Source organism: Podarcis pityusensis (genome assembly GCF_964106645.2).
Source record: "Podarcis pityusensis genome assembly, chromosome: 15".
NCBI lineage: Eukaryota > Metazoa > Chordata > Lepidosauria > Squamata > Lacertidae > Podarcis > Podarcis pityusensis.
In genome coordinates, this window is record NC_138040.1 from 26281547 (window position 1) to 26290224 (window position 8678).

General features: G+C 43.0%; 1 long non-coding RNA gene across 1 annotated transcript; it reads right to left on the reverse strand.

Annotated features, from left to right (window-relative positions):
* Nucleotides 1–727: 727 nt before the first annotated feature.
* On the reverse strand, nucleotides 728–6778 carry LOC308464378. Its single transcript, XR_013979970.1, has 2 exons — nucleotides 5234–6778; nucleotides 728–1185 (listed from the first exon to the last, which is right to left on the reverse strand). It is a non-coding gene; the product is annotated as an uncharacterized lncRNA (long non-coding RNA).
* Between the last annotated feature and the right edge of the window lie 1900 nt (nucleotides 6779–8678).

The window sequence follows — 8678 nt, forward strand, 5'->3', positions numbered from 1 at the left end:
ATTCAATCCCCAGGCCTGAGATTATTCAACCCTACCTTGATGGATTGAGCTAATGAAGTTACACAAAGCACTGCTCATTGCAGATCCTGGCATTTAACAAAGAAGTGACATTTAGTTATTCCTTTATCTGTCTTGAGGCTTCATTTAGTGTGTGTGTGTGTGTGTGTGTGTGAGAGAGAGAGAGAGAGAGAGAGAGAGAGAGAGAGAGAGAGCAACTGTGTAACTTAAAAAAGTTATCTGATGGATACCAAATGTTGCACTGAAATGCACTCTCTTTATCCGTCAAGAACTGACAAAATAGCAGCCTTTTCTTGCCCACATTCCAATCTACACATTATAGAAATTGAGATCTTTCATCATTCTCTCTGCCCCTAGCCTTGAGCAATGCTCTCCTCTGTCCCTCGATGCATTTTGGGCACCTTTGAAATCTTTATGGCTTTCATATTTGTGCCCTGCCAAAGTCCTTGGACAGGATAGCTACAAATTGAAACCAGTAAATAAAAGCTTAAATAGGTTAGCACAGAGAAATAATTGATCTGACACTGAGCACATCCATTCCCACCCCCCTTTGGCAGTCTATTTGACCTGCGGTCATGTCAACAAGAAGGGCCAAAATAGCCCCCAACCCTCTCTAAGGAGCTTTTGTCCTAGGTAGATGCTGTCTAAACAAAGCTGGGAGGTCAAGCAAAACCCTCACAGTCTGAATTATGAAAGGTATAAACAAGGCAACCCATAATTTCTCTTTTATTACATATACTCCAGTTTTCTTTGGCAGTGCCGATAGCTGTGGTTTATGAGGACCAATTAACTCATGACGGATTTCAGCGGCTGACTGAACTCACTCAGTGAGCTTCTCCCTAGTGCATCCATCCCTATACTGAGAAACTCATTCCCTTTAGAGCAGTGGCTTCAGCAGTGGTGAGGTGAGGAATCCATGGCACCCTGGACAGCTCCATGCAGGGCTCTGGCTGGAGTCTTCATAGGAGCAGAGTTCAACAGTTGCTTCAGCAGCAGTCATCCGGACACTGAGCCTTAAATAGGTGCTGCAGCTCTGACTCAGTAGCTTGTTCCACCTTCTGTGACGGGAACTTCTTCATTTAAAATGACCCAGCTTGATTTAGTAGCTGTTGAAGTCAATTGAGTAGGGGAGGTAGTGGTTCCACTAGGGTTTCTGAGATGGGAGTCCTGAGAATATAAGAATATAAAGTTAGCTTGCTGAATCAGGCTAGTAGCCCTTCTATTCCAGCATCCTGTTCTCACAGTGGCCAACCAGATGCTTGTGGGAAGCCTGAAAGCAGGACATGAGCACAACAGCAATTTATCTAATCTTCAGAGTTAGAAGAGGGCAGAATGATGTCCTTGGGTCAGAAAAGTGCTGGCACATCACGCCCTTCTTGCACAAGTTGTTCTGGTTCACTTTGTACATTGTGGACTATCTTTGAGGACAATGCCCTCTTCAAATCCCCAGATTCCACGTTCCCAGCCTCATCGCCTGAAGAAAGGCGTCCCAACACCAGGGTTGAATCCTGTGGAAACCTACTTCACAGACAAATTATAGAATCATAGAGTTGGAAGGGACCCAGAAGTTCATCTAGTCCAACCCCTCTGCAATGCAGGAATCTCAACTAAATCATAGATGACAGGTGGTCATCCAACCTCTGCTTAAAAATCTCCAAGAAAGAAGAGTCTACCACATCCCAAGGGAGTCCTTACACTCCTTTTATGGTGGGCTCATAGCTATTTGAAAATCCTATATTATGTGCTGACTAGGTTCAGAGCAAGTTGAGTTTTCTTCAGCTCAGGTTCAGTGGGTGAAATGGCCATTGCAAAAGTTCATATCCTGCTCATATTTCAACTCAGGAAATTTCATGCTTTGTCAGCAAATCTTCAGAATTTTCCTTTCATGCTTGAACACTTTTCACACCAGGTTTGAAGAATGAAAGAATGAGTTTTAAAAGCTTGTTGCCAAATCTTCAGGGAGCACACTTTCCAGGCAGTGCTTTTACCCCAAAATCTTACAGCAGGGGTGGGCAATATGATGCCCTCTATATGCTGTTGGACTCAAACTCTCATCACCCCTGACCGTTGACTATGCCAGCTAAGGCTGGTGTGGGTTGAAGTCCAACAACATGAAAGTGGTGTTGCATTGGCTAGCTTTGATCCATAATATCTTCCCATCTGCAAGTGTGTGTGTGTGTGTGTGTGTGTGTGTGTGTGTGTGTCTATTTCAATTTAGAAGAAGTTATTTTATTTTATCTGCATTCAAACTCTGTTTTGGAGACTTACTCCATTTATTCTCCATCTGTGGAGAAGATTCATTTAAAAGTGGGGAGGGGTTTCTTTTGCTAACAGCAGATGGGGCAGGCTAGCAAGAAGCCAGGCGTCATGCTTTCTGCACTCCCTTCTTCCCCTTTTGCTACAGCAAGAGAAGCCGAGACGTTTTATTAAGCCCTCTGGAACATGTTTTATTATTGTTGTCAGTTGTTCATGGAAACTCTTCAGCGTTAATAACTTCCCGCTCACCGCAGGCCCGGGCTGCTTCGCTGAGGGGTTTCCTGGATCTAAATAAACACAGTGTGCTTTGCAAAGCGGAGGCAGCCAAAGTTCTCGGCATTCACTTAATGCTCCCTCGGCTGTCACTCTTTGCTGACAAACTCCTGGTTCTAAGATCAGCCCAAGCGCAAAGCTGGAAGAGAATGGAGAGACTGCTAAACCAAACTGACTGCACTTGAGTTCATCTCCAGGGTCTGGGGAACAAAGCCAGGCTGGGGAGATGGGCAGGGAACAGGGACGCAGTGCTAAAATTGGAAGAGCATTAGGCTGTTATGATGGCTGCCCACAGCCACGTCCCCAAGGAGAGTACATAGTCCTTCCCCAAAGAAGAATAAAAACATGCAGACAGCTGTGTTGGTCCATTATTGTGTGTGGACGGGCAAGTATGTGCACATATGTACATGCACACCCTCCAGAGAGCAACAGTTTATAGTTTAATGCCCATTTTATTAGAATCTGCATAACAGCTATCCTGTGCATAGTTTCTTCATCTCCACTGGGCCTAGCAGTGCTTACTTCTGTCTGGGTTAAACTTGTAAAAGAGTATCAGCCAGCTGAAATGCAGCCTTTAGCTTTTAATCATAATTGCAAAGAAGTGTTACCAGTTAACTCATTGCTTTGACAACAATAACTTCAGCTCTGGAGATTTTGATGTCAACTGTCCACCAGATATTCTGTAAATCTTCTAAAATTGGGTAGCGGTGTTGCCATTAGATGACATCTGAGGTCAGATTTGATACTGGGTTGTTGACTTGAAAAGATATTTATATCTGACAGCAGAGATCTTTAAAGATTTTCCTATTTGCCATATGTTGGAATGAAAATAATAAGCAAGCTGGACACTCTGGGAATATGGATTCTCAGGTACAATTGCAAATTCAGGCTTCACATTTGAAATTCTGAATTTATTTATTTTTTTAAAAAAATGGTTTTATGTATATATTTGTGTGTGAATCTTAGCCATCTTTTAATTCATAGTTTTATTTGTACGCTACTTGAAGAATTCTTGGATAGCTCAGTTGGTTAGAGTGTGGTGCTGATAATACCAAGGTCAAAGGTTTGACCCCCGTATGGGCCAGCTGCATATTCCTTCATTGCAGAGGATTGGATTAAATGATCCTTGGGTCCCTTCCAATTCTGTGATTCTCTGAAGTTTATACAGTTTCTTAAAAAATATTTTTTTTGAGGGGAATCTCTCTTTTTTTAGAGAGGGGAATATGGAATAATAACTCACTGTTGCAAGGGAAATTGCCCTATATATGAACACTTCATTGACCTCTCTCTCTCTCCCTCTCCCTCCCTCTCCCTCTTCCAGCATCCTTCTTCTGTGTACTAGGAGATAAGCGCTTTGGAAATGCATGTGGCTGCTGCAAGGATGTGTCTCACCATTAAAAAAAATAAATTCTAATGTTGTTCACAAAGGCTGGCTTCTGGAGGCCAATTCTTGACTACATTACAGACACTTTGAATATATTACTGACACATTTGATTTTTCATTATCTGCAGTTCCAAAGAAGTCAGCATTAGGAAGCCATTCCCTGCAAGAAGGAGTCTGCCTGCCTCCCATCCTCTCTCCAGAGCTCTCTCTTCAATCGCGTTCTGGAGATACTTCAGCCAAGAACACCATTTTGTTCTCCTGCCTGACTTTAAGTTTGCAGATGACACCACCATAATGGGTTTACTAACACGTGGAGAGGAATCAGCGTATAGAGGGGAGGTCCAAAAAATATCTACATGGTGCCTAGGGAACAACTTGCACCTTAATATCAGCAAGACAAATGAGATGGTGTTGGACTTTCGGAGGAAGAGAGGAGAACTAGGCCCACTGTACATTGGGGAGGGCTGTGTGGAGAGAGTCTCTTCCTTTAAATTCCTAGGAGTTTATCTCAGTGAAGACCTTACTTGGAAAATAAACACAACCCAGGTGGTTAAGAAAGCCCAACAGAGACTCCATCTCCTCAGAATATTGTGAAAGAATGATGTCAATCAACATTTGATTATCTCCTTCTACCGGTCAACAATAGAAAGTGTCCTTTCATATGCATCAAGGTGTGGTACGCTGGTTTGACATCAACTGATAGGAAGTGCCTACAGAGGGTGGTGAATACAGCACAAGATATTATGGGCTGTCCCGTGAATCTGCTGGATGAAATAGCGGAAGAACGTTGCCTCAGGAGAGTGAGGAAATTTTTCAGGGATGATTCACACCCTGGCCGGCACTTTCTTGATCTCCTGCCCTCAGGCCGAAGATATAGAAGCATGATTAGTCGCACCAACAGGGTAAAGAACAGCTTCTGTTCATGGGCTGTTAGGCTGCTGAATGAAAAGATGACAACAGGGCAACTGACTTTCGGGTTTGGTGTGTGTGTGTGTGTCAGTAAACGAGGGGAATTAAGACTAAGAGAGCTGAGTGGGGGGTGCTCATGTGATCTCACTGCATATAAGCTGTACAAGTGACAATAAAGTATTTCAATTTCAATTCAATTTCAATTTCAATTCAAAGCTCTCTTGAAGATGAGTTTGTGGACAGCCTTCAGAGCTCAGCTGTCCAGCTGGCAGGGCCAGCTCTAAGTCTGGAAGGCCCTTGAATAGGACACCCTTTATGAGGAGTCTGTCTCCCCACTGCCATGATCACCAGTTGTTCCTCCTCCTTCCCCTCCTTCATCCTCATTGCTATCACCTGCTTGTTTGCCAGTGTGCCAGACAGACCTTGGGTCAGCCTCCTGGTGACCCAGAAACCAATCAGGGCTGGGTGGAGGGTCCATCCAATCAGGAGAGAGTAGGAAGTTAACAGTTGGATCCTGACAGTTTAACTGTCAGATAGGGCTTGTCTTTCAGTGAGTTCTCATTAGGGCTTGGAAAGCACTTAGATCAGTTTAGAGCCTGGTTAGGGTTGAATTAGGGGTTAGCTACGGTGGGCAACCCAGATTGTTTCCTCAAGGGGAATGTAAAGATCATAGACAAGGCTGGGAGTGTTTTACTTGTAGTGTAAAACCAATAGGCATTCTAGGAGGAATTAGTTTATTCAGAGACAAGCTTAAAGGGTGAAATTTAGGAAAGTTCTCAACTTGCTAGAATTAATTTTAGCCAAGATTTCATTTCATCATCAAAGGAGGGGATTTCTGAATGCCCATTTCAAGGAAGTTCTATGGAGTTTTGTAGTCTAGGTCGGGGGGGGGGGGACGTGACCCCACGCAGGTGTTTTATACCTCATTTTATGCCTAGCACAGGAGGGGACAAAAGGTTGCCTGCTCTGCACACAATTTCAATTGTTCAAAGAATGTGATTACAATTTGCCTCTATTGTTAAAGCTCAAGCTTGCAGATAATCACTTTGTTTAACTTTGTTTCTCTTCCCTGCATTCTCAGTGGATTTTATGTGAAAAAAGTGTCAGAAATCCCTTTCAAGCTCCATTTATTATTGTTAATAATGGACAAAACTGTTCCTTTTAAGAACCACCACCAGTACAAAGCAGGAATATTTTACACTGAAGCAGTCCTGTTGCTATTGTAATAGTAATTTACTTAGCTGTTTGGGGGGGGGGCAGTGTACGCAGAGGGAACTATATTGGTCTCAGGAAAGGAAAGAGAAAAATGACAAAGGTGACAGCTTATTAATAGGAATGTTCCTGGTTTTCTGCTCCCAAAACCATGTAATTGCTGTTGTGGTTAAGTGTGCCAGACAGGCAACAATCTTGCAAAATGTCTTTGCCCTGACTATCCCTGACCTGGTTGCCCTCCAGATGTTTGACACCTGAGGCAGACAGGCATCAAAAACTACAACCTTAATGAGCTGTCAATAACTTTGTCAGATGCATCGTGCCTCTGAACACCAGTTGCTGAGAGTTGCAGTTGAAAGCACACCAAGAACTCTGGCCAATATAAGTTTCAATAGTGGGAGTGGTCCCTACTCGCAAATCAATAGTCAATTGTAACAAAAATTAATCCATTCAAAAGTTTGTAATCCTTGTCAGAATACATACTTTTGAATGGATTAGGTTTTGTTACAATTGACTATTGATTTGCGAGTAAAGACCACTCCCACTATTGAAACTTATATTGGCCAGAGTTCTTGGTGTGCTTTTTTTCTTGGTATATTTAATAACAAGAACTCCAACTTATTTAACGAGAGTTGCAGTTGGGCAAAATGCTTTTGTACTCATATCCTGCTTGAAGGCTTCCCACAGGCATCTGGTTGGCCACTGTGAGAACAGCATTCTGGACGAGATGTAAGTTTGACTGCAGAACATCAAAAGCTTTTGTTGGACTGGGAATGGGAAACCTTGGGCCCAGGGGCCAAATTCAACTCTCGAAGCTTCTCTGTCTGGCCCTTGGAACTCTCTCCAGGCCACACCTTCGCTCCCTTGCTCACACTCCTCCCTGCCTTCACATCTTGACTGCATTCTTCTTTGCTGGCCTGTGTCCTTGAACTCTGATTCTGTCTGTTGTTTGCCTGGATGGAGGATAGAGAGGGGTGTGTGAATATCTGTCAAATCTAGCCTATTGTACAAAGGCAGTGTTTTTTCTCTTAAAAAATGTTTAGGGGTACTCTCATTTTGACTCAAAAAACCCACCATTTTATAGTTCAAATTGGGAAAAATAAATACAGCAAATGGACAAAAGTACAAAGAACATGCATTATCACACAACACCGTTGTCCCATCTTTTGTTTTTACATAGTCATCATTAACTTTACACTTCTTTGCTGGCTGTGATGATGAAAAATGGTTAGTAATTTTCCTACTCATATTGAAATACTGCCCCTCAATGAGGCCAAACTTTCATTAGTAAAACACCGCACATCCACATTCCACACTGCTTCACACATTAAACGCTCACTTCTGTCTGAAACTCAGGAAACACCGTGACAGGAAATGAGGCTGCCATTGGGATTAGCAACAGAACTGACGATTCACTGTGTTATTCAATGGAACTGACTATTCACCATGCTAGAGAAGAAACTATATATATATATACATATATATTAGTTTCTTCACCCATTAGGATTCACAAAATGTTTAGGGGTATGCATATTCCTGCATTCCTCCAAAAAAAAGCACTGTACAAAGGTAACATTTGCATTTGTTGCTCCACCTCCTTTTGCATGGCATGTGGCCCTCGGAAGGTTGCCCAAGATGGGAATGTGGCCCTTGGGCTGAATTGTTTTCTTCTCAACCTCAGAACGTAGGGAATAAATTACCCTATGGGCCTTTACCTGAGAGACGTTTACAGCTGCCATCCCAGCATTAGCAGAAGAGTACCTGACAGAGGAACAGGTGAGTGAGTTATTCCCTCCTCTTATACCTCCTCTCCTGTATACCTGAAGGACCATCTCCACCCCCATCATTCAGCCCGGATACTGAGATCCATCACCGAGGGCCTTCTGGCAGTTCCCTCGCTACGAGAAGTGAGGTTACAGGGAACTAGGCAGAGGGCCTTCTTGGTAGTGGCGCCTGCCCTGTGGAACGCCCTCCCAGCAGATATCAAGGCAATAAACAACTATTTTACTTTTAAAAGTAGCCTGAAGGCGGCCCTGTTTATGGAAGTTTTTAATGTCTGACACTGTATTGTTTTTGATATTTGGTTGGAAGCCGCCCAGAGTGGCTGGGGAGACCCAGTCAGATGGGCGGGGTATAAATTTATTATTATTATTATTATTATTATTATTATTATTATTATTATTATTAGATGTGCACGGAGCTCACTTGCACCTGCCTCCTCCTGCCACTGGGAAGTAAAACATTCTGAAGCCACAGCTTCCTCGGGCAAGGCTGTAAGTAACTGTGGCAAAACAGCTTTCAAATTGCTGCTATGCAAGCTACACACACACACACAGAGAGAGAGAGAGAGAGAGAGAGAGAGAGAGAGAGAGAGAGAGAGAAGCACACACACATACATCAACCTACACTGAGCTGCTTAGAAACACTGTGCATTGGAAAGGAGACCAATGTGCTTTTTAAGCTCACGATGCATGTAATTGCAACCATAGTGATAACAGTGATTTTAACATTCAAAACTGCATCATTTTAAAAAAAAAATCACATGCTGAGCTTCACCAACATACATCCCAAACTTTAGCGGTGCTGGTTTTCAATAAGCTGGAAATAAAAGTAATTTTCCCTGATT